The sequence below is a fragment of the Schistocerca piceifrons genome, chromosome X (genome assembly GCF_021461385.2).
Source record: "Schistocerca piceifrons isolate TAMUIC-IGC-003096 chromosome X, iqSchPice1.1, whole genome shotgun sequence".
In the NCBI taxonomy this organism is placed as follows: Eukaryota; Metazoa; Arthropoda; class Insecta; order Orthoptera; family Acrididae; genus Schistocerca; species Schistocerca piceifrons.
This window is the reverse complement of record NC_060149.1, coordinates 346,869,619-346,897,249: the sequence shown is the minus strand read 5'-3', so window position 1 is coordinate 346,897,249 and position 27,631 is coordinate 346,869,619. Positions and strand designations below refer to the sequence as shown.

General features: G+C 43.9%; 1 protein-coding gene across 2 annotated transcripts in view; it reads left to right on the top strand.

The window, feature by feature from the left end:
- Positions 1 to 27,631, top strand: part of LOC124722111 (potassium voltage-gated channel subfamily H member 2-like) — a 1,246,495-nt gene that overhangs the window by 826,556 nt on the left and 392,308 nt on the right. The gene's annotated exons all lie outside the window — the stretch shown is intronic.

The following is a 27,631-nucleotide window of genomic DNA, read 5'->3' as shown; positions in this document are numbered from 1 at the left end:
CCATTTTATATCGAAACCAGACAACTGAATATGTGTAAAAATGGTTCAAATGGTTCTGAGCACTATGGTACTTAACTTCTTAGGTCATCAGTCCCCTAGCAATTAGAACGACTTAAACCTAACTAACCTAAGGACATCACAAACATCCATGTGTGAAAAGCAGTGAACTTCCCACTACTGATACTGCCAGCGAGGACAATCGGAAAAATGATGAAAATTATGATAAATGATTTAAAATTAGCAAAAGGTAGAGCAGCGGTATTAGCTTGCAATATAAGTCTTGCGGGCAAAATGTGTATTATTCATGTTGTGCATTGAGCACTTTCCTCCTCTATCGGTTGCAGAGCATCCTCTCCTCTCCTCTCCTCACCATGGAACGTGGCAGAAAGTCATGATTCCCGGTATGACCTTGGAGACAAGGATGTGCTGATGCTGCTGTCAGTGAAATGGGACAGGCACTATTGTCTCGGCTTTATTATGACACCACAGACAAGTAAGAACTGTGTCAGCGTATTCTCCGCCCATTCTCTCCTTGCCACACTACTTATGGGAAGAGGTACAGTCATCACCTACCATTTCCAAGATGAACTCTAGAAAAAAATACGCTGATGTTTGCTATCATCAGGCGAATGAATTCTAAAACGTTTTTGGGAGCGAAGTGAGGACAAGTAAGTTGTTCTGGCATCTGCACTTGCGAATTCACATTTCAAAACTCAAGATGATCAAAGAGGAAAGCCGTTCGTATAGTGCACCGCCACATGTTACCTGATTACTAAGTAAGGGTTTGCCAAGAATTTCCACGAGATTTTTTTTCAAAACAACAGTAAATTCATTACATTATTGTTAATCAATAAAACACGGCAAAACATCATCCAGTAAAATATTATTCGTAAGTGAAGTGACAGTGAAGAAGCATCAGCAAATGAGTCTGAAAAGTATGCATTCACGTACAACAGAATCCGCACTGTTTCCAGCAGGTGCAACGTCAACAGAAGAGCGTGTGAGATACTAGAGAACTTCGTCGCTGATCCTGACTTTGTTAACAAAATTTGACAGGACAAACACCCTCAGATTTCCGCAGGGAATCCATGCTGCGTGCCTTGTTAAGAGAAAATTGTGGTGTCTGGATTATTCAAATGTTAGTTAACAGTACGTTGTAAACAAAAAAGTTCCATTTAAGCAGTCAGGCCGAAAGGGTATTGTAAAATGATCGACAAGCACACCTGGCATTAGACTCTTGGGAGTGTTTTATCTGGAGAACGCTGAAATGAAGCGTGCATGGAGTATGGAGTAATTTTTACCTCACTATAGGATATAACAAAGCAAGTTATGGCAGAGTGTAGTCACGAAATCAACTCGTACAGTCACTTCGTGATTCATAGGAGAGCAGTACACAAAATTGTATTGCCGTCTACAGTTGTTATATAAGGTTTTTGTCAGTTTTTGGGTTCTTATGTAATGTATTACGAACTGTTACATACTTCATCATTTAAATTATTTCTTTTTTTTCTATTAGGCGTATAGCTCTGGACTATATACTGTTTGTAGTGGAGTTCATAAACTTGTGTGAGAAATGAAATTCCAAAAATAATACAGCCATATAAAATACCATAGGTTAGTTATATGACAACAGGTAGATTACAAAGACCGAGTGAAGTGCCGCAGTGGTACCACACTAGACTTGTATTTGGGAGGACAACGGTTCAGATCCCCCTCCGGCCTTTTCACATTCATGTTTCCCGGAATTTATCCATAAATTTTGAGGCGAATACCGGGCTGGTTCCTTCTAAAGGGCACGGATGACTTCCTTATCCTTTCCTAATCCCAGTTTGTGCTCTGTCTCTAATGATGTCGCCGTTGACGGCATGTTAAAACCTAATGTTCCGCCACCCTTGTTTTTTTAATTGCAAAGGTGCAAGTTACCCTGTTTTGAGAATTCGTTGTGATGTGAAGTTCTCACATGCTGCAGTCTGGGTTTGTACGCTAGTCTAAAGAGTATCAACAGTGGTTGCTGTATGTCCTTGACGAACAAGCTGCCAACCAGCAATACCCCAGTCATATACGCTGAATGACATATCAGGTGAACTTGCAGGCTAGGTAAGAACCGGTAGCAGTCATTCTGCGAACAAGGGGTGTCCATTCCTTGTCAGGTTGGGCAGGACATTGTCAATCTGAAATATGACATTTGGAGTTGACTGGTAGAGGACCAGCATTTCGATTTCTAAAATCTCCCTGATGAGGCAGTTACTGTTTTCAGACAGTCAAGAGTGCAACAAAAAAAAATGGCTCTGAGCACTATGGGACTTGACTTCTGAGGTCATCAGTCCCCTGGAACTTAGAACTACTTAAACCTAACTAACCTAAGGACATCACACACATCCATGCCCGAGGCAGGATTCGAACCTGCGACCGTAGCGGTTGCGCGGTTCCAGACTGTAGCGCCTAGGACCGCTCGGCCACTCCGGCCGGCTCGAGATTGCATGTTATATTCAATGGCGCCCCGCTCATCACACGTGTCAGAGCTAACACGTAAGATTCCTTCATTGGTGGACAGGCTAACGAGGAATTAGTGTGGTCGCAATACTTGTTTCATTCAGCTAACAAGCGACGGCTTGCACTTCCCATTGCCAACAGAGATATTTGTGTTTTCTTTACAATGGATGCCGGCACAGAGCTGCAAGCGTCTTAACCTAAATGGGCTCAGCTACAAATGACAGAGGCTATAGTTTGAGTTGTACATTACACCATCCATACTGTTCAATGAGCATGACTGCACAAGTTCGGCAGTCATTAGTTGTGGCACTGTTAGTTAGGTAAGCCCATCCATCATCGCAAGGTCGTACCACATCGGATGGGAAAAATCCATTTGTAATTGTTCTGAGGTCAAAGACCGCATAAAAAGCAAAATACCATCGGTTTGTAATTTCGTGAGACTGGTTCAAGATGTGTTCAATATGCTGCCCACCGTTGTCTGCCACAAGCTGACAGAGAAACAGCATGTTCCACAACAGACCAGCGTGTGTCGGGGATCACATTCAGAATGCGCTGCACAACGCGTGCCTTCAATTACGCTACGTTCGTAATTGGAGCACTGAACGTAACACCTTTCAGGTAGCCCACAGTCAGAAGTCACGCGGATTAAGATCAGGTGATTTGGACGACCAGACTGCAGAGAAATAACGGATGATAATGCTAGCATTTCCGAAATGCCTCTGTAGCAGCCACCTCACTGGCCGTGCAAAGTGCAGAAGAGCGCCATTTTGCGTAAAAATGGTCCTAACTATACATCCACACTGTCGGAGGGTTGGAATGACGTTGGAGCGCCAAAGACTCTCATAACGCTTAGTATTGAAGGTACATATAACAGTACCCGCAGGACTCAACTCCTCGAAAGAATACGGCCCTTCCATAAACGACGCCGTCGACCCGTAACACACAGTTACCTTTGCAGAATGAAGTGGCACCGGTTGATGTGCATGCGGATTTTCCGTTGCCCATATTCTGCAATTCTGCGTATTGATATATCCCTGGAGAGGGAAATGGGCTTCGTCTGTCCACAGAATGTGCCATGACTATTCATTGTCCACTTCCATGCGAGCGAGGAATTCCATAGCGAACTTTCTCTTCCTGGCAGGTCAGCAGGAAGCAACTCCTGAGCAGAGGCGCTTTTGTATGGATAGGAATGCAGGACGTTTCGTAGGATTTTATGCCCCGTGCACGCAGGTATGTCCAACGGTCCGGGAATTCTCAGTGCGTTACAAGTGTGCACACCATCGCTCAGCCACTCGTGTAGCGCTGCGGCCACATCGACAGACATCGAATCAACTGCTTTCATTCCTGTGCCACATTGCAGTTCAAAAGAACCTTTCTTTTCGAATTTTGTAATAATTTTCTCCAGACCCGTAGCAGACATCGGACCAATGCCTTTTTTTCATCCCCTTGAGTGTCCAGAACTTCTGCAGGGCTACTGGTGCACAGTCACCGTTCTTGTAAAAGAGCCTTACAGCAGCGCGTCATCCTTCATGAAGACAATAGTCATGTTGAGCGTCTCGGACGCAAACTAGGTTTGCCGTGCCACTGTTGGTGTGCATATTCTGACTCTTACAGTGCAATATATTGGAAGATTTTTTTTCGTGACGTTACCCCTGCGTCAATAATATGCCGTTAAAATTTGACGTCATTCTGGGGAGTGGTTCTCTTTCTACAGCGTTTTGAAACAAACTTTAATTATGGACACCCTAAGTGTCTTCCATACAGTGTTTCGTCAGATCAGCCTTCATCATATGAGAGAGGGACGTGGATGTGGGCCTGGCTTCTAATGTGGTTGGCAAACGCTCGGAAACTATCACATGTTACATGCTTGCCAGTATGAAATGCGACAACTATAGTATCCAGTGGTACGTGTAAATCATATCTAACGCTGTAAGCAGTCATTTTATGTTCCAAAAACGGACACGCTTGAAATGTATGTGTTTACTTTATTTGCATTTGCCGAAGATGGAAGGAGGAATCCCCGAATAAAATCATGGAGGCGTCAACGATTTCAAGCACTCTAAATCCTGAAAAGAAATCTTTAAAACTACAGGGTGATTTAAAAAGATTCATCTGATTTCACAAGACAGTATGTTGCACATTTATGAAGGTAGAACTGTGGGCAAATTTCAAGATATCCATCGAAACTAGAAGTTTGTCTTGGAGCTGGTTGTATGTTGCCTGTCGATGAGATTGAGGAAAATGGATAACTTTTTACTTAGACCTTCTCAGCTACATTGATATAAATAAAGTTCAGCGGTAGTGATTACCGGTTTCGGGCTGACAGGCCCATTTTAAAACCACACGCCTCGTTATTCATACAATATGGTGCCAAAAGACACTGCAAAGTATACAGTGGGCAATAAGTACCCTCACTGACCTTAGACTATGGTTGTGTCAGTCAGTGGCCACGGACACGTAGTATAAGATCAGTGAGCGCAATTCTTGCCCACTGTTTACTTTGCTGTGCCTTCTGGCACCATATTGTGTGAATAACTACAGTTAATAACAAAGTGTGTAGTTTGAAAATTGGCGTGTCGGTCCGAAACCGGTAACCACTACAGTTGAATTTTATATCAGTGTAACTGAGACGGACTAAATTAAACATTATCCAATTTCCTCAGTACTGAACATTTGCGGACCTACCATTTCGTGGCAGCAATCCAAATTTGAATCCAAATTCGAAAACAGAAAGCAAAAAGAGTCACTATGAAATGGCTGATCTTTGCAGATGACCTGGCAATATCAACGAATAACAAAAATGAAGCCAAACTAGCGCCTGATAAACTACATGAAATCTCCTGTAAAACCGGACTCCAAATTTCTTATGAAAACACCAAATGAACCGGAAAACTCCCACAGAAAATACGGATGGGAAAATGTTACATGTCACTACCTTCAACCCACAATAGTGAACAAAATCTCGAACACTGAAACAATATTCAAACTGCAATAGGCGTAAAATCGACATGGAATCACTGCAAGCAAAGAACAATATATCGTAATGCAAAATTGCGACACTGCAACACGGTTGTTTGACGAGAAGCCTTGTATGCGGCAAAAACGACAGTAATTAGAGCAATAGCAAAAATTCATGTCATAGAGAAAGAAAAACGAAAAATTCCCAGAAAAATCCATGGCGCTATTGTCGCGCGAGCGCGAGGCGGAACATGAGTCAGACGACCTATAGAGGAATTGTACGAATATGCAAACAACATTATAGATAAATTTATGAAAAGACGCCTACAGTTCTAGACACACCTATGTGGATGGATGACAACAGACTAACAAAGAAAATTTTCAACATTGTTAATGCAATCGAGTTAAGGAGCAGTTTGATGAAAGAAACACAAGAAGACCGGCAACAGTTAAAATTTTCAGAAGAAGAAATTGAGGACAGTAAACAATGAAAAAAATGTAATAGAAAACAAGAAACTTGAACAAGTCTTAAGTGAAAGAAACAACAGGGAAAGAATGGACAGATGAAAGGAGGAAAAAACATGGTCAATTCATCAAGACGTTCGGGGATGAAAAGAAAATAATAAAAGGAAGTGAAACTGACTGGCAAAAGTTCACACTCTCTACTAAAGGGGAGCTGCATGCCCTCGGGAGCAATTACGGCTGTAGTTTCCCCTTGCTTTCAGCTGTTCGCAGTACTAGCACAGCAAGACCGTTTTGGTTAATGTTACGTACAAGGCCAGATCAGTCAATAATTTAGACTTGCCCCTGCAACTACTGAAAATGTTGCTGCCCCTCTTCAGGAACCACACATATGTCTGGCCTCTCAACATATACCCCTCCGTTGTGGTTGCACCTACGGTCGGCTATCTGTATCACTGAGGCACGCAAGCCTCCCCACCAATGGCAAGGTCCATGGTTCATGGGGAGGGGGGTTAACATCGAGTACAGATTTAAGAGTCAGGAAGTCTCTTCTGAAAGTATTTGTTATTTGCATGGAGTGTAGCCATGTATGGTAGTGAAACATGGACGATAAATAATTTAGACAAGAAGAGAGTAGAAGCTTTTGAAATGTGGTGCTACAGAAGAATGCTGACGATTAGGTGGGTAGATCACGTAACTAATGAGGAGGTATTGAATAGAATTGGGGAGAAGAGGAGTTTGTGGCACAACTTGACTAGAAGAAGGGATCGGTTGGTAGGGCATGTTCTTAGGAATCAAGGGATTACCAATTTAGTAGTGGAGGGCAGCATGGAGGGTAAACGTCGTAGAGGGAGACCAAGAGATGAATACACTAAGCAGATTCAGAAGGATGTAGGTTGCAGTAGTTACCTGAAGATGAAGAAGCTTGCACAGGATAGAGCAGCATGGAGAGCTGCATCACACCAATCTCTGGACTGAAGAACACAACAACAACACAACTAAAGGGGAATAATCGAGATCAATAATCCTAGTCACAGCAGTTTCTTCGTGTATGTTATAACAGCCCCCCCCCTACAGGTCTGGGGGTTAGAATAGGCCTGAGGTACTCCTGCCTATCGTACGAGGCGACTAAAAGGAGTTTCACACGTTTTGGCCTTTATGTGATGGTCGCCTGTAGGGTTTGACCTCCATTCTTCAAAACTTTCCCGAAGAGCGAGCTAATTGGGGAAGGGCGACTTACAAGGTGCATCGTGTCCATCGTTCATTGAGATCTTTAGCCCACTTTCTCGTCGTCGCATTGCAGTCCTGCCCACTCTCCATCTCTTGGGCGAGGACAGCTTCCTGGGTGTGTTTTTGCCACCATGCACTATGCAGTGTCGATTTCTGCGTCGATGATGACCATGGACTTCTTTGCACCTCATATCCAGCATGGTAGCACGTCCATTGTGGTGGAGCCGCCATGTACCCTGTTGGTTGTAGCCCCCTAACCACACAGGGATCGCTCTGCTGATGCCTGCGTCGTTCACTCCCCACATATGCCAAGTGGTAGATGCCCATCCCCCTGGGGCATCGGGACTCCCAACAATGGCCATCCTGCCAGGTGGCCTTTGCTGCGGCTGGGGGACGCCTGTGGGGAGGGCCCCTGGTTGGAGTGGCTGGCATCAGGGTTGGAGTGGCTGGCATCAGGGCGGATGACACGTGATGAAGCGTAGTCCATCATCTCTTGCTGGTGGTGAAACACTAGCAGTCTCTAAGCGATCACGAGCTCAATTCAACACGCAGAAGTATGACCCGAAATCGTTCCCTCCCTGGTCACACCATGGGAGGAACGTCAGGCTAAGGATGGTAGCGGATCTTATTCGCCCCGGTACCGTGTATGTTCTGGTGTTGGTGGGAAATCTTTCATGACGATGAAGTCTCAGTTTTTTGTTCATCATTTAGAGGACAAGTTCGGGAAGGCGGAGGGCTTGTCCAAAATGAGATCTGGGTCAGTCCTGATCAAAACAGAATCCTCTGCCCAGTCACGGGAGGTACTCGCTTGTGATAAGTTGGGGATATTTCTGTAACTATCACGCTCCATAAGAGCTTAAATATGGTCCAAGGTATCATATTTCATGGAGACCTTCTTTTGCTGTCCGATGATGAGCTGTGCGCCAATTTAGAGCGGCGAGGTGTATATTTCGCCCGGCGTGTCCACCAGGGCCCTAAGGACAATCAGGTTGCCACTGGTGCCTTCATGTTGGCCTTTGAGGGTGATACGTTGCCCGAGAAGGTCAAGGTGACAGTCTACCGGTGTGATGTAAAGCCCTATATCCTTCCCCCGATGCAGTGCTTTAAGTGCTGGAAGTTCGGCCATATGTCTTCCCCCTGTACTTCTAACGTCACATGCCGAGATTGCGGATGCCCATCACATCCCAATAGTCCATGTGCCCCGCCTCCCACCATCTGTGTCAACTGCAGAGAGCATCATTCGCTTTGCTCGCCTGACTGCAGGATTCTCCAGAAAGAAAGGAAAATCATGGAGTACTAGACCCCGGACAGACTGACCTACGCTGAGGCTAAGAGAAAATTTGAACGCCTGCGTCCTGTGCGTATGACATCGTCTTACGCCACCGCTACAACAGTTCTGGCACCATTAGCTGCTCCAACCCCCGCACCACCTACTTTGGGAGCAACACCCCTCCCCCCTCCCAACCATTGTGGACGTCTGTCCCCACTTCTAAGCCAGAGAAGCGTAAGTCTTCTTCGGCTTCTGCCGGAGAAGCGTAAGTCTTCTTCGGCTTCTCTTGCTACAAAGGGGTCCCTTGGGTCACTCCCTTCCCAAATTTCTTCTAGTGGGAAAGACGACACCCGCCAGTGGATGAAGAGCCCAAAAGCAGCTGGTCATAGGGTTTCATGCACATCCTCAGTCCCGGAGACTGAGCCAGTGAAGTCCTCCCAGCCAGCGAAACCCAAGGAGCAGCGAGAGAAATCCAAAAACAAAACCCCAAAGACCTAGGAAATTGCGGTGGCACCCAAACCACCGCTACCTACAAGCTCTGCAGCTGAGGATGGGATGGAGATTTTGGCGTCCGCTGAGGACCTAGATCTCGCCAGACCCTCAGACACAATGGAAATAGACTGCTCAGCAATAAATCGGTGGCAGCAGGTGCCTCTGAGGCGTAAACTGCCTCATTGAATGTTCCATGCCTTCCCAGTCTCACGATGTCATCCTCCAGTGGAATTGGGGCAGCTTTTTACACCGCCTGGCTGAGCTACGGCAACTGTTAAGCTTTACACCTGCTATTTGCATTGCTCTCCAGGAAACCTGGTTCCCAGCAATGTGGAACCCTGCCCTCCAGGGCTATAAGGATATTACAGGAACCGTAGCGACTATAACCAAGTGTCAGGTGGAGTTTGCGTTTATGTGCTAAACACGGTGTGTAGTGAACAATTGCCCCTTCAAACCGCTCTTGAAGCTGTGGCTGTCAGAATAAGGACGACGCAGAAAATAACTGTCTGCAATGTATATCTTCCTAAAGATGGTGCAGTACCCCTGAATGTATTAGCTGCACTGACTGATTAACTCCCTAAACCTTTCCTACTGCTGGGAGATTTTAATGCCTATAACCCCTTGTGGGGTGGTACAATGCTTACTGGCTGAGGCAGGAATGTAGAAACTTTACTGTCGCAATTCGACCTTTGCCTCTTAACTACTGGGACCGCCACACATTTTAGTGTGGCTCATGGTAGTTACTCGGTCATTGATATATCAATTTGCAGCCCAGGGCTTCTCCCATCTATCCGCTGGAGAGCACATGACAACCTGTGTGGTGGTGACCACTTCCCCATCTTCCTGTCACTGACCTAGCGTCAGGCACATGGACACCTGCCCAGATGGTCTGTGAACAAGGCGGACTGAGGAACTTTCACCTCTGCTGTCACCGCTAAATCTCCCCCACACGCTAACATCGATGTGATGGTTGAGCAGGTAACTAGCACAATCGTTTATATGGCTGAAAACGCGATCTCTCGCTCTTTAGGGTGCCCGAGGCGTAAGGCAGTCCCTTGGTGGTCGCCAGAAATCGCTGAAGCAATTAAGGATCGTCGGCGAGCTCTACAGCGGCATAGGCGGCACTCTTCCCTGGAGCACCTCATAGCCTTTAGACGGCTCCGTGCCCTTGTTCACTACCTTATCAAACAACGGAAGGAGGAGTGTTGGGAGAGATACGTCTCCACCATTGGGTGCCACACGTCACCTCCACAAGTCTGGGCAAAGATGAAACGCCTCTTCGGGTACCAGGCCCCAACAACTGTCCCCGGTGTTACCATAAATGGCGAGCTATGTACCGACGCAAACGTGATTGCCGAGCACTTTGCTCGTGCCTCTGCATCAGAGAATTACCACCCAGCCTTTCACACACTCAAACGGCGGCTGGAAGAGAATGTCCTCTCATTCACTACACGCTGCATTGAATCCTATAACGCCCCATTTACAGAGTGGTAGCTCCTCAGTGCCCCTGTACATTGCCCCGACACAGCTCCTCGGCCTGATCGGATACACAGGGAGAGCACCATCATTCCGGTGCTCAAACCCGCTAAAAACCCGCTTGATGTGGATAGCTATCGGCCCATCAGCCTCACCAACGTTCTTTGTAAGCTGCTGGAATGTATGGTATGTCGGCGGTTGGGTTGGGTCCTGGAGTCACTTGGCTTTCTGGATCCATGTCAGGGCAGCTTCCGCCAGGGTCGCTCTACAACTGATAATCTTGTGTCCATCTAGTCTGCCATCCGAACAGCCTTTTCCAGGTGGCAACACCTGATTACCGTCTTTTTTTATTTACGTAAAGCATACGACACGACTGGACGACATCATATCCTTGCCACATTTAATGAGTGGGGTCTCTGGGGACCACTCCCGATTATTATCCGAAACTTCCTGTCGCTCCATTTCCATGTCCAGGTTGGTGACTCCCATAGTTCCATCCACATCCAGGAGAATGGAGTCTCGCAGGGCTCTATATCTCATTTTTAGTGGCCATTAACGGTCTAGCAGCAGCTGTCGGGCCCTCCATCTCACCTTCTCTGTATGCAGACGACTTCTGCATTTCGTACTGCTGCTCCAGTACTGTTGTTGCTGAGTGGCGCCTCCAAGGAGCCATCCACAAGGCCCAGTCATGGGCTCTAGCCGACGGCTTCCAGTTTTCAGCTGCAAAGTCGTGTGTGTGTCTTGCACTTCTGTCGACGTCGTACCATTCATCCGGAACCCGCACATTACCTTAATGACGATCTACTCACTGTAGTGGAGACATATTAATTCCTAGGACTGGTTTTCGACGCTCGATTGACTTGGCTCCCTCATCTTCGTCAACTTAAGCAGAAGTGCTGGCAGCACCTCAATGTCCTCCATTGCCTGAGCAATACCAATTGGGGTGCATATCAGTGTACGCTGCTGCAGCTCTACAGAGTCCTTGTCCAATCCCAAATTGACTATGGGAGTGTGGTTTATGGTTCGACAGTGCCTTCAGCATTACATTTACTCGACCCTGTGCACCACTGTGGGATTAGATTAGCGACAGGAGCTTTTAAGACGAGTCCGGTGACCATCATACTGTCGGAGACTGGTGTCCCGACACTGCAGATCAGACGTGCGCAACTGCTCTCCAGTTACGCAGCACACATTCATAGTTCCCCTGAACATCCGAATTACCGTCTCCTTTTCCCGTCCACGGCAGTTCATCGCCCGCATTGGCAGCCCAGGTCGGGGCTAACGATTGTGGTTTACGTGCGGTCCCTTCTCTCCGAACTGGAGTCCTTCCTTTTACAACCACTACTTGCGGTCGGTTCACGTACGCCTCCGTGGTGTACGCCTCGGCCGCAGCTTCGTCTGGACCTTTTGCATGGCCCTAACGACTCCGTGAAACCTGTCGCCCTCCGCTGTCACTTCCTCTCGATTCTTGATGTGTTCCGGGGCTCTGAAGTGGTTTACACCAACGGCTCAGTGGCTGAAGGTCACGTAGGCTTCACATATGTTCATGGAGGACATATTGAGCAGCACTCCTTGCAGTTGGCTGCAGTGTTTTCACTGCAGAGCTGGCGGCCATTTCTAGTGCTCTTGAGTACACCCGCTCATGCCCTCGCGAGTCATTTCTCCTGTGTACTGACTCATTGAGCAGCGTACAAGCTATCGACCAGTGCTACCCTCGCCACCCTCTGGTAGCGTCCATTCAGGAGTCCATCTATGCCCTGGAACAGTCCCGTCGTTCCGTGGTGTTTGTGTGGTCCCCAGGACACGTAGGAATCCCCGGCAACGAACTTGCCGACAGGCTGGCCAAACAGGCGATTTGGAAATCGCTTCTAGAGATACGCATCTCCGGAGATAACCTGCGTTCTGTCTTACATCACAGGGTTTTCCGGCTTTTGGAGACGGAATGGCACAACAGTGCGCACAACAAACTGCGTGTGATTAAGGAGACTATGAATTTGTGCAAGTCTTCCATGAAGGCCTCTCGCAGGGAATCTGTTGTCCTCTGCCGACTCCGCATTGGCCATACGTGGCTAACGCATGGTTACCTACTCCATCGCGAGGACCCACCTCAGTGTGGCTGTGGCTCCCAAATGACAGTCGTCCACCTCTTGCTGGACTACCCACTTTTAACTCTGCGGCAGACTTTAACTTTCCCAACACCCTGCCTTCGGTGTTGGGTGACAATGCCTCCACAGCAGCTTTAGTTTTACGTTTTGTCCGTGAGAGTGGGTTTTATACTTCTCTGTCCTTTGTCCCTCTGTGTCCTCCACCCTAGTGCTTTTAGGATGGAGGTTTTTTGTGTTGCGCGACTGGTCCTGGCGGAGGTTCGAGTCCTCCCTCGGGCATGGTTGTGTGTGTTTGCCTTAGAATAATTTGGGTTAACTAGTGTGTAAGCTTAGGGACTGATGACCTTAGCAGTTAAGTCCCATAAGATTTCACACACATTTTTTTGTGTTGGAGCGTGGCTGGCTTTCCCTTTTTGTTCTCGTGGTTGGACAGCCACTGTAATCTGCTTTCATATTTTACTCTCTTCTGTTTCTAGCGCCTCTCTGTTGTTTTCTTGTCCTCATTTGTTCCTTTTAGCGTTCGTTGCCTTCCCTTCGTTCTTGTGGCTTTTCCTTTCTTTCCGTTTTGTGTTATATGTTTCGTCCGTTTTAATCTCACACTTGTGGCATTGTTTTATTAGGAACAAGGGACCGATGACCTCGTAGCTTGGTCCCTTCTCCCGCCTTTAAACCAACCAACCATAACAGCTCGCTTGAGAGACATCCGACCGCCACCACGTCACGCCCGCCCATATGTTGCCGAGGTTGTTTCGAGCATGCTGCAGAAACTCCTCTGGGAATACCTCACACATCCCCCAAACATTCCCGATCACTCCCCATGCGATACCTACATTTTTGGAGCCCTGAAGAAAGACATCCGTGTCCGTCAATTAGCTTCAGGCGAAGAGATGCACGCCTGCGTACAAAAATGGTTCCGTAAGCAACCGTCGACATTTTTCAATGTCTTGTCTCAAGTAGGAGCAAATGTATTAATAGTCATGACGACTTATTTGGAAATTATAAACAGTTCACGTATTCTTTTCCCGGCGTCTCGTGTTCATTTACTGCCCCTTCTATATAATCACCAGTATTTCGCATATAACTGGTTTCTTCATTTTATTTGCTGTGCGTTGTTCGTTAGTTGGTTCAAAATTCGTGGAGGTGTATTCCGTCTTTGCAACTAAATGGGAAGCAAAAGGCAGTTCGTTTTTCCACATAGGCGTTTCGCTTCTTAAAAATGGTTCAAATGGCTCTGAGCACTATGCGACTTAACTTCTGAGGTCATCAGTCGCCTAGAACTTAGAACTAATTAAACCTAACTAACCTAACGACACCACACACAGCCATGCCCGAGGCAGGATTCGAACCTGCGGCCGTAGCGGTCACTCGGCTCCAGACTGTAGCGCCCAGAACCGCACGGCCACTCCGGCCGGCTGTCGCTTCTTATATCTGCGAAGCATCTTTAGTGTCCTGTAATACAAGTTTGTTTTATGTGTGTAATAAATGCGTTTTACAAGCTTCGTGAGATCAAATTATCATTTGGTGTTACTTATGATTTCTTAAATCGGTAATCAGTGTGTCGCCGTAGAGATGGATTTAAGTGGCCTGTATACTCCAGCTGTCCGATTTTCGACGTTTTTTAACCACATTTATTTCAATACTTCACTTCCACTTTCCACTGTGTATTGAATGGGTGTGTTTACAGTGTATAGTGCTGCCAACTGTCGTAGTGTTTGCCCTTCGTTATGTGTTTGTATTGGGGCGTCTATGTGTGGTTCGATATTTGTTCATGTGTGTGTGTGTGTGTGTGTGTGTGTGTGTGTGTGTGTGATATTATGTATGTGTGTGCGTTATTCATTGTGTGAGTGTTCTTGAAATTTCTGCCTGTCATTGCCAGATACACTTATTTTCATTCTTGACTTTCTAACTGCCATCTACTTGCTGCTTGGTATTCGTCTGCAGCCGGCCGCTGTGGCCGAGCGGTTCTAGGCGCTTCAGTCTGGAACCGCGCTACTGCTACGCTCGCAGGTTCGAATCCTGCCTCGGGCATGGATGTGTGTGATGTCCTTAGGTTGGTTAGGTTTAAGTAGTTCTAAGTTCTGGGGGACTGATGACCTCCGATGTTAAGTCCCATAGTGTTCAGAGCCATTTGAATTTTATTCGTCTGCTTTGTCTACTGCTGTTTGTAAATGTGACAGGAGTATGCTTCTGTAAACAATGCGTAGTTCTTGTTTCTTTAGTGTATTTGTTATTCTGTGTGTTGATTTGTGTTTATATTTTAAAGTGAACTATTTCTTTCTATTAGTCAAGTTATGGAAGTTACTGTTTTGTGTTTCTGTGGTTACTGTAGTGTGTGTACTGTTTTGTATTGTCTATGGTGTTCGTTTTATCTGCTTGTTTTTATCTTTTTTACTTGTGTTTTGATTTTGTGGTTGCGTCTTTGTGTTATGTGGATGTTATGACCATTATTTTTGACTATGGGTTGCATGGCTTGTAATTCACTTACATAGTTTTCTTTGCTGAGTGGGAAAACTTTACTCTGACAACATCATAGTTACCACAGTACTGATCAATAAAGAACAATATATAGTAAAAAACAAAGAATTCATCTCTTGTAACAATGTCACAAAACTGAAATCTGATCCAATAGCACATTTTCAGGCACACATAAAACAACACCGAACATATGAAACTTATTATCAGAGAAAAATATCACACAGAAGAACCAAAAAGCACTAAAATTCAGAAGCTAACGCGAATTTCACAAACCAAATATTCTAGTGAGGTGTGTCAACCTCATGAATGAACCGCGATACGATGTGGCAAAACGTATGAACAAAATCATTATACAACACCATGAAATGAACAACGATAGAAAAGTGAAAAGCACAAACCTAACCTAACATGACCTAACATATACAACAAAATACCTGAAGATAATATTAGAGAAATAATCAGAATCTTTAAATTAGTCACGTTCCAAAATTACTTCCAATTTCAAACAAAATTTTGCTTCCAGAAAGATAGTCTTCCAATGTCATCCCGACATCAGGAGCACTGGTAAACACATTCCTAAACCAAAAAACACTGAAGCGCCAAGAAAACTGGTATAGGCATGCGTATTCATATACAAAGTTTATGTAAACAGGCAGAATACGGCGCTACGGTCGGCAACGTCTATATAACACAAGAACTGTCTGGTGCAGTTGTTAGATCGGTTACTGCTGCTACACTGACAAGTTATCAAGATATAAGTGAGTTTGAACGTGGTGCTGTAGTCGGTGCACGAGCGATGGGACACAGCATCTCCGAGGCAGCGATGAAGTGGCGATTTTACGAGAGTACCGTGAATATCGGATCTCCGACATTGATCGTGCAAGAATGGGGCCAACTACGACTGAAGAGAATCGTTCAACGTGACAGAAGTGCAACCGTTCCGCAAATTGCTGCAGATTTCAGTGCTGGACCATCAACAAGTGTCAGCGTGCAAACCATTCAACGAAACATCATCGATATGGACTTTTTGAGCCGAAGGCTCACTCGTGTACCCTTTATGACTGCACGACACAAAGCCTTACGCCTCGCCTGGGCCCGTCAACAGCGACATTGGACTGTCGATGACCGGGAACAGTTGTCTGGCCGGACGAGTTTCGTTTCAAGTTGTATCGAGCGGTTGGACGTGTACGGGTATGGAGACAACCTCATGAATCCATGAAACTTTCATGTCAGCAGGGGAAGATATAAAAGTGAAAAACAGAAACCTAACCTAATCCGACCTAACATATTGGTGGAGGCTTTGTAATGGTGTGGGTCGTGCGCAGGTGGACTGATATGGGACCCCTGATAAGTTCAGTTACGTCTCTGACAGGTGGCACGTTTATAAGCATCCTGTCTGATCACCTGCATCCATTCATGTCTATTGTGCATTTGGACGGACTTGGACAATCCCATCAGGACAATGCGAGACCCCACACGTCCAGAATTCCTACAGAGTGGCTCCAGGAACACTCTTCCGAGTTTAAACACTTCCGCTGGCCACCAAACTCCCCAGATACGAACATTATCGAGCATATCTGGGATGTCTTGCAATGTGCTGTTCAGAAGAGATCTCCACCCCCTCGTACTCTTACGGATTTATGGACAGCCCTGCAGTATTCGTGGTGTTAGTTCCCTCCAACACTACTTCAGACATTAGTCGAGTCCATGCCACGTCGTGTTGCGGCACTTCAGCGTGTTCGCGGGGTCTCGATATTAGGCAGGTGTGCCAGTGTCTTTGGCTCTTCAGTGTAGAAAATACGTTTTTTCATACAATCACGACAAAGAAAGGATACAAAATTGTTTACTGATACAGATTTGTGGATGACATATCCTGTGGGTAATAGAACCAGCAGAGAAAATAAAGCTTATGCAGATATAAAGAGCATACAGAAAAACATTCAGTTCACCATTGAAAAAGAAACACAGAAGAAAAAACATTTCTTAAATAGAACAATAAAGAGGGACAGCAGCAAGCACACATGTGACATCTTCAGAAAGCCAAAAGCAACAGGTACAGTTACACAAGCCACATCAAACCACCAGCTGCAAGGTGTTGCTGCTGTGCTAGTGGAGACAATAGAATCTCAAACACCTGAATGACCTGGTCCAACATATCTGCTAGTGCAGTATTAGGGGCCTATTGCATTGTTGGAAAAAAAATATAAACTCGGAAGTACAAACGAATAGTATATATTAATAAATTAATATTGATAATGAGGGAGATAGATGGAGTAATACGTCCTTTCGAATTTGACAGTCTTCTAATTCTTTTTATTCTGTCTGGAGGCAGTGGCTTATCTCTTCTGGCGTTTCGTGATCCTTACACTACAACATGCAGACCTTGCATGATGAAGCTCAACTGTAATAGTAATAAAAGAGGGGGAGGGGAAGGGAACTTGATTCCCATTGGTCTAGAGAGAGAAAGAGAAGGGGGGGGGATGAGGTGACGTTGAATTTGCAACCAGAATGCCCACAGTGGATGGGTGACATTCATTTTCCTGACCTTCCTTCAAATTCGACGTCACATCCCCCCCCACCTCCTTTTCTCTCTAGACCAATAGGAATCAAGTTCCCCCACTCTCCTCTTTTATCACTACTCCAGTTGTGTTGTGTTTCATCATGCGCGGTCTGTATGCTGTAGTCGCACAATCGCCCGAGAGTCGTGGGCGGACACGTGATTGGCATCACATTACACTGTGAGAACTTGACTGTACACACACAAGCGCCACAGAGGCGTGGACAGGGTATAAGATTACACCATGACCTTGAAATAAGACAGTTATCTGCGCTCTTATTGGTATTGGTATCCTACTGCGAGTATCATCACCTGGGCCATCAGTGATCAAATAGCTCTGAGGTTCATCTTTAGTTTTAGAAATTGATGAACGTCAGGTCCAGAACTCTTTTACTTGAGATGAGTTCATATCTTTTCTCTCTTCTTCCACAACACCGCTGTCTTAACTTCTGATGAGCAGTTGGGTATCTGTTTTCTTTCGAGACTAGTAAACTAAATGCTCATGGCGCTACAAAAGACAGAGTCGGTTCTGTTTCACCCTCCAAGTCCTTTTTGGCCTCTTTAAAAGATTCCAGAAATTTAATTATGCCACCTGTTACATTAGGCTGATGCGAAAACATCCTGCCCTGCTTATTTTTCTAGAACAGCAAATAATCATTGTCATTTTTTGGCGAATTAAATAAATTCAACATCATGTAGACGCTACACCGTCTAACTTCAACATAATGATGTAATGCGTTTTTTTCCAAATTTCGTCATTAAACGTGAGCGTTCATGAATCTGACAGTTTTATGCATTATATGGACGGACCTATAAATGTGGAGTAATTATTCACTAGGGAACTTTTCATCTGTTGTGTGCTTTATATACTTTTTTATGCAGTGCACTGCGCAGGGAAGACATTTGAGATGTTTAAGAGCTTTCATTATGTTCGGCCTTTGGTCCGTTATGAATGTTATTTTGCTTGGTTCAACAGGAGATGTATCTGTCAAAGACCCTTCTTCGTGCCACTCTGTAAGAATATTTTCACTTATTTCGTAAAATCTGTTGTGAGGAACCGGTTGTTTCTTAGTGCACTCCTCTCCTCAGAGTCTGCAATAATATTCGATGTGACACTGTGAGAATATATTTTGCGAAAACTGTCAGCCCTAAGATCACACGTATTAGTATATACGTTCTGGTCAATGGCTTTCTTTCATTAGGCAAGATCTCACTTTCACCTTATTTGCTGTATCTTGTTTATGTCCAGACACAGTTCTTCTAGAAGGCAAAATCTCTTACGCTCTTTCTGTGCTAGACATGGCATCAGTATCGATTAGTGCTTGTGCAAGACTAATAATCCTTCTCCACTGACAATGTGTAAGGGCCGAAAATCCGTTTCACACATTAGCAGACACTTGTAACTGATTGTCTTTATGGCTCTTAGAAACAGTTGTGGATGTCGAATTTACGAGATTTTTGCACTTATGCCTTTTCATGATCGTGATGCTCGCCGTGTGTACGAGTAACGCTTCACATTTCTCTCTTTGGCACTGAACATAACCCACAGGACCATAAATATACCTTTTTGCCAGTATGTGGAGTTAAAAATAGCAAACACTTGCTCTCTTGAACACAACCTCTATCTTATTCTCTGTTTAGAAATTAGAGGGCAAGAAGAAAGCGAAGCGGAAAATATTAAGATTATTAGTCCCATAATTGTCGCAAGAACCGATATAACTTAAGTTAGATGATGAGCGAAAGAAATGCGTTAGTTTTTATGATTTTAATCCAGCACTGTTCAGTAACTAAAAGAGGTATGAAAATAAAACATAATAACTCTCATTCAAATGGTTGTGAGGCAAACAAGGGAACTTCCAGAAAATGCGATAACACTCTGTTGAACACCTCGTTCATCTGACGTGGAATGACGGAAATTTCTAAGAAAATTGAACAACTAATAGCTCAAAATTATCCCAGCTGGATCTGCGCCAGCTGCTTACCAGTCTTTGTAGTAGAACACTGTCCCGCCTGATAACATTCGAAGCAGGCGCTCGTTCGTCGTCATAGCACTGCGACAAACGGTTTGAGTGTCTACTGTCTCACGAGCGCAACGGGAACTCGGGAGTCTCCTCTCGTCCGATGTCTGTCTCCGGCACCTGCCCCCCTGCATATCGTGGATTCCAGTACGCAACACTGTGGCTACGAGGTTACGAGGGAATCTGAAGGCTGAGATGACGTGCTGTATCACAGACAGTGGAAAATGGCTTCGATTGTTCTAACCGCACACTTCTGGCCCTTTTCATCATTCAGTAAATGTCCAGCATATACCATCTGAAATACCTCCTAAATAAATGCAGGTTTTGAGCTCAGAATCCCAAGAAAGATAATGACCAACTTCAAAGAAGTACACAGAAAATTATGGAAATTAATAACAGGCATGATGTTGAACTGAAATTCTCACATAACAACTGGCCAATGAGACGGGCATGGAACGTAGCAGTCAACAGAAAAAAAGCTATAAATTCTAAACTCCACATTATAAAATGCACCAACATGTCACACCTGCACTTAAACGATGATGAAGAACGAAAACTCGAGTGTAAAAATGTGGAAGGCATTTTGAACGTGCCAGATCAAAACTTGCTACCTCCGACAGAACTTCTCTGAACGCTATAAAACCATCAGATTTCTGAAAAGTAGACTAAGTGCCGTACCCAAACACTAGAAGAAATGCATTCAGTTGTATGAAAGCATAGATAGTGTAATGTATTTTAAAATAAAATAAGTAAGGAAGATTAATTGATGTATCTTACAACGGAACAAATTAGCAAAGAATAAAAAGTACAATCGAAATTTGTGCAGTTTTTGAAGGGTGTAATCAAATAAAATGTTCGAAAGGGAAATTAATAAAGGAGATCGGAAGGGAAGGAGAAGAAAGAAATATCTAACGTTTAAATCTATAAACTGCTATTAGCTGACTTTTTGTGTACTAGACATGACACGAAAAGGAACTTGATTGTTCGTTTTATGAAGAAAAACTATTTAATTTAAGTAATGAAATGTTGTAATTTCATATAATATGTGCATACCTCTTTTAACAAGGGAGAATACTTCAATTTGTGGAGGATTAAAATTACATTTTATGAAAAATATGTCACTTTTCTGTATTGCGGAATAATTAATGGCGGGGAAGCTGAGGCCGAGAAGGAAAGATTGGTGTGAAATGGTGGAACCGTGCTCTAAGGTGTATGGCTTGGAAACAGACACCCACTACACTTCTCTCCGTCCTGATTGGGCGTAAAAAAAAACGAAATCATTCCTCACTACAGAATTAGTTAGACCTTGTCTGCATAATCATAGTGAAGATGGAGTAGATCCGAAGTGATGGTTGATTAAGGATAGAAGAAGGTAGGACAACTGTACTGAGATAGCAATCGATTACAGTCTGTATTAAACAGGTATAATTTGTATAATTTTAAAAATGGAAGGACCACAATTGTATAACTGATGGAATTCAAACAAGATAAAAAGACACTGAAATCGGTGTCAAAGGTGCCGTGATGTAAGACAGATTACAGGACCGAGAGCCGAGAACACATAATTCAAGGCGAGCTAGGGAGTACGGTGTAATGATGGCACACAGCAATAGAACGAAGTAATTGAAGTCAATCTCTGCGTGGAGGCGTCGGTGGTCCGGCGGCGATTTGGCAGTGGTCGTAACTAGTGAGTAACTGGACTAAGGATTGATTTTCCTTCTAAACGGTAACATTACGACCTCCAGGACCCTGTAACACTCAGTTAACTACTTACGTGTAGCACCCAAACGGTTGGACCACGTGGTTTTAACTGACTGTGCTACCGACGGAAAAAAAGTCTAAACTGCAGATGTCTGGTCCGAAGCAGAGCGAGCTCTTGCTGTGGTGAACTTTAACACTATGGTTACAGAGAAAACAGCCAAATGCGCAGAAGGCTCTGCTTTTCATAGCCAACTTAACAGTGCTCGTTTTCACAGTTTGGTCACGCTACGAAATGAAGTTAGATTGGCTAGCACTGCCTTCATCTAGTGGTTAATATTGCTTCTCTGGAGCCCTTCGGGTATCTATACACGAAGGTCAATTCAAACTAGCCACAAAGGGGTCACTTGAAACAGAAAACGTCATGTTGGCGAAAATTACCAACTCTTTAATTATTAGCAAACACAAGCCACAAAATTTACAGAGAAAGACCATACACCGTTGCATCATTAATTTCTATTTTGTATCTCTCGTTTGCCCTCTCAACACCCACAAAATCACAAATAACTTATAGTAAATATTAATAACTTTATACAGAAATACATTTGATAACCATTTAGAGTTGTAGGCTTGTTAAGCTCTAGCCCGCATGTAGGGCTGCTAAGCTCTAATCCAGATGTGTCAAGAATAGTTTAGCACTGTTGGAGAGTGTGGCATCACAAAGACATGATCGTAAGTTGAGGTTGTAGTGCTAAAAAAAGAAAAAGAATAGTCATTAAGTGCCACACTACAGATCCAAAGACCTGGCGTTCTATCCCCAGCCAATCCTAGGATTTTTGTAAGCCACTTATCACTTCTTTACTTCTGGCAGTATTTATTAGTGTGAAAAATGCCGACTTTCTTTGTTGTTCGAAGTCCACATTACATAGTAGGTGCTCCTATAATTTGCAGGGCAAGTCAGTTAAACGTTCGGAGGAAGGCCCCCATAACAGTTCCGATAATACCATTCCTAGTGAAACACTGAGGTATTCAATCAAACCTACGAGTTGATGACAGCTTTACATACTCTTATTATATTACCCAAAAAATTAATGCCTTCATTACGAATTCAACATTATGAGTATAACTCAGGAGTTATGATTCCTCTTCTCAAGTTTAAAAACACTTCCTTCAGTCGACTACAGTGTTCTTCCCAGGTTTCTGTGACAGTCAGTATATCCTCCACATAGACTGTTAAGCGTAATAACAGTACTTTGCCTATCACCTGGCTACGCGCTCTCAAAAATGCAGACACTGAAATGTACATTCCTTTAAATTGCTAACATTTGCCACCAAGGAATAAAGTTGTATATTTTCGATTTTCTGCCAGTAGAAGTATATGCCAGTAACCCTGTCTTTAGTCCAAATTTCGGCTGCTGTGACCGAGCGGTTCTAGGCTCTTCAGTCCGGAACCACGCTGCTGCTACGGTCGCAGGTTCGAATCCTGCCTTGGGCATGGATGTTTGTGATGTCCTTAGGTTAGTTAGGTTTGAGTAGTTCTAAGCCTAGGGGACTGATGACCTCAAATGTTAAGTCGCATAGTGCTCAGAGCCATTTAGTCCAAATTTGCATATTTAACTCAATAAGGGTTTATAACTATTTCATCCATGTTATTTAAAAGCCTGTCTATCTCTTTCTGTAGCATTGTACTTAATTTAATAAGTCCAGGACAAGTCATGCACTGGTTTCTCTTTTCCCAACCACTGCTAGTGGGTTATTGTATACACTATCACTGCTCTACAACTCCCCACTTCATTACCTTTTTTTCAGATTCTTGTTCTCAGCTTCCCTATTATAAATTGATATTGGATACGGTGTTATAAAAAGAGGCGTTAACTTTAATTGACAGCTCTAATTCAGTCGTTTCTCTGGCCTTTAAAAATACTTCTTTATTTTTACAAAGAAAATTACCTGGTTTATATATTGGTTCTATCATCAATTAGTTTATACTTGATAATTTTCCATTTATTATCCCCCGCATTCCTCGTTCTTCTTCTTCCATTTTTGTGCCATTTCCCTTCAACTTTGTTCGTTCACATGAGAACTCGTTGACATTAGTTTCACTTCCAACCTTACTAGGGACCGATGACCATCGCAGTCTGGTCCCTTTCATCCCACAAACCAACCAACCAACCTTACTAGCATTGATTCTTGGGTTATAAATATTTTAAAAAGCCAAAATTATTATGACCACTGCTCACCCCGACGCTTAATGCGGTCACATGACGCAGAAACAAAAGTGTGTAAGCGGAGCAGACATGAATGGGGAAACACCCTAGCGAACATAAGGGCTGCAAACGCCGAAATTCATTGAGATAAGCGACTCTAACAGAGGACGAATTATTAATACGCAGAACCTGTGAACGAGTATCTCTAAAACCGCTAAGGTGGTTGAATGTTCACACGCTACTGCCGTTAGCATCTACAGAAAGAGGTAGGACACTGAAGCTATGACTAGGCGCTAAATGGTTGGACGCTCACGATTCTTCTGCTCCGTAAAGTAAGATAGTTGGTGATCTGTGACACATCTTGCTCAAGAGCACAATGCTAGTGTACGCAAAAGTGTTTCATAGCACACCATTCAGCGTACATTGTTAAACATGGAGCTCTGTAGCAGACCGCTCCTACCTATTCACAGGTTGACCCAACAACATCGTCATTTACGATTTCAATGGGCACGGAACAATCGGGATTCGACCGTCGATCAATGGAAAAGTGTCGGCTTTCTGGGTGAATCACATTTTTGTTGCACTAGGTCGATGGTCGTCTCCAGAAACGTCGTCATCAAGATGAACAGCGGCTCGAAACATGCAACGCGCCACGGACAGATGCTGATGGAAGCAGTATTATGCTATGGGAAACATTCTTCTACGCATGCGTGGGACCTGCTGTAGTAATCGAAAACACGCCGATAGCTGCGAACCACCTGCATCCCTTCATCCATGATGACTTTCCCGACGGCGACGTCGTCTTTTAGCAGTATAATTGTTCGTGTCTCAGAGTCAAAACCGTGCTACAGCTGTTTAAAGAGCGTTATAGTGAACTCACGTTGATGTCTAATGCAAATCCTGTTAAACCCATGTGGGTTGTTATCGGGCGCCATCACCGCGTACGCAAATCAGCGACCTTTTAATTACGCGAATTACATGACCTGTGCTTGACATCTGATGCCACATACCTCCACAAACCTATCAACAAACTGTCGGATCCGTGGTATGCGGGGTCAGTGATGTATTTCATTCCAAAGACGAACAAACAAGCCAATAAGCTCTGGCTCTGAGCACTATGGGACTCAACTGCTGAGGTCATTAGTCTCCTAGAACTTAGAACTAGTTAAACCTAACTAACCTAAGGACATCACAAACATCCATGCCCGAGGCAGGATTCGAACCTGCGACCGTAGCGGTCTTGCGGTTCCAGACAAGCTAGTAAGCAGGTGATCATAATGTTTTGGCTCATCAGTATATCAAAGCTTACTCGAGGTACCGCAAAAATACCTGTTCTAACGTCGTCCCATTTAAAGAGATCCCGAAATGGTGTACCCCGTTGGTTTGTTTGCTTAATCCGGTGACTCCCGATGATTTTATTTCGGATACTGGTACTTCAAAAATATCGCCTCCCTCCTATAATCATTCCCATGAAATATTGTAAAAGAACTGAAATCTCGCTGTATACGCCCAGCAAAATACCTTCTTTTTTATGCAGTATTCTTATCTCCATCTCTGGTAGTACCCATATGTTCCTCAGTAGAATGTGTTTCCTTTTCTTAAAGTCCTCTTCCACATATTTTCGAAACCTTTCTCTTAATTTCTCGTTCTGATGGTTTTTCCTCTATTTGCAGTTGACCATATTTTTCTTTCTTATCACATTTAATCGAGGAGTGTACTACCACTTCCGACTCGCCTTTGTATTCTTCCACTGAACTTTGGGATATCTCTATTCTTCCTTATTCAGTTATATTATTTCCTTCCCCTACTAATTACTCTTTCGTCAGCTTCATACTCAGTTTCCTTTTCCTCCCTTCCATCTTTAAAACTGTCTTCACAACCTCATATTACTTCAAAAATCAAACCTTCATTCTTCTTTACCTTCTCCATCTCATTAAACCCACCTGAACCTTTAAATATGTCTATTTTTGTTCTTCAAAACAAATTTCCTCATAGTAAATTCGTATTACATGATTGGCTGGGAATCCTTCAAGAGGTATGTTCAGCCGCCTGATAGGACGTTCTTTTAATAGGACGCCACTCGGCGACTTTCGCGCCCTTAACCTACCGTTGTTATCCTACCTAGGAATGGTGACCTACAGCTTAAAGTAGAATCCGAACCACGTGTCGTTCTTGGCACATCTTCACATCGTTGAGAGGCGAAGACAAGCATAAAGACCACCAAGCCCGACTGCTTTCCTGATTATTAAATTTTAACAGTTTCAGGAAAAGGTCTTTTCTACATTTACCTTTTGACATCCTCCCCCCCCCCCCTTAGCTATATTGTTATTTTCTTCCTCCTTCTCTGATTAAAGAAGATTTATGTTGCTGAATGGCTTTGGGTCGTTTCGAACTTCCCGTTCCAGGTCAGTCCTTCACTGTCGGTTTTTCCTGATTGCTGTTCCTTTCGTATTCGTGGCATTATCTGCGATGTTTTCCTCTCGGTCCCTGAACTTACTCAGAAGACATTAATTACTTCCTCTGGGATTCCTATACATTTTGTTTTCTTGGTTGAAACCTTTTTGATGAGGATTATTTCTTATGTCTAACGACCTTTTAGTAAGAAATGTAACTGTGCCACACACTATTTATTTGTAAGACATTTTTTTATTTCACATATTATTATTTATATGTTTTTCATAAAACAACGTATACGATGTAACATTCTAAAGAGTGCCACACAGTTTTGTAAAGATATTTTCATAAATGCTTTCGGTAATACTGTCATGGGTTACGAGTCCGTTTGTGATTGAATAATATCCGTTGAAATGAAAGCTTCTCCCTGAAACATCAACGTCATTCAGGTTTATTCTCGCTCTGCAGTTTCATCTTCTGATATAGAAAAAGAAGAATTTTAAGGGCTGGTACAATATATCATCAGAAAGGTACGTAAAAAGGAAATATGAGTCATCGAGGGTGATTTTAATGCGAAGATTGGTGAGACTATTGAAAATGAATACATGAAAACTGTGGTTGGACTTCACTTGGATTTCTTATGGGGAAAAGGTTGTAAATTAGACTGATTCCATTTTTGTAAATCGACGTTTGTGACCTACGGTCCTGGTTTGCGAGACCTGTCCTGGTAAGGATTGTGGCAGTCGCCACATTATGCTATCCATGAAAATGCGAATGAAACTGAAATTGATCAAGAAGGCGAGAATAAAACAGGTTCATATAGAGACAAAAATGCCTCAAAGAGTTTGGAGCAAGTAGTGGAGAAAAGAATAGCCCCCCAAGCATGTGACAAAATGAAAGAAATAATCAATTCATCTGTTCGCGAACAGGTTAGCAAGATCATTTAAGCGAAGCGTCCCTGGTTTTCGAATACTTCTGTACTACTGATCGAAGTGAAGAGCACACTGATGATACATGTCATACAAACTGCCCAAGATGAACAAGCATGCACTTTGCAGCAAAATACAGCGCAGCTGTCGAACTGACAGGAAAGACACAGTATATCACCAGTATTTGTGATAAAATAGACCAGCATCCAAATCCAAATCAAACACATGAGCTCTTCGAGAAGATAAACAGCATGTCCCGAGAGTTCAAACTCCTGACTTGGGTGACAGAAGATGTAAAGACAATCTTATTAGCGACAAGAAAGAACCATTAGTTATGTGGAAACAACACAGCGAACCCTAAATTGCAAAGGAAATAACATCGAGGAAGAGAACATTTGAATGGAATCAGATATGGAAACTGATATTCTCTTCAATGAAATGGAGAATGCCATCAAGCATTTGTAAAACAGGAAATCCTCTCTTATAGACGACATTTCCAGAGAAATACTGACTGTGATGGGAGAGGTACACGTGCTGGTGATACGGTGCGTAAAATTGTTGAATGGCTTAAAGACTGGACTACATCTACTCTAATCCCTCTTCACAAAAAAAGATCAGTTAGGACTGCTTCATAATGGGATTGTAGCATTAATATCGCATGCTAGGAAAGTCTTCCTGCACGTGAAGGGTCAACGCCCAAAGAAATTCCTGGAATCTCAGGTTCCTGTAGAACAAGCAGGTTTTGTGACACGTAAAGGTGTTCGAGAAGCAGTCATGAACTTGAAGCAGGTAACTGAAAAACATCGTGAGTTGTGTGTGCGTGACTCATTTGTTTCCTAGATTATGAAAACACCTTTGCTTGTATTA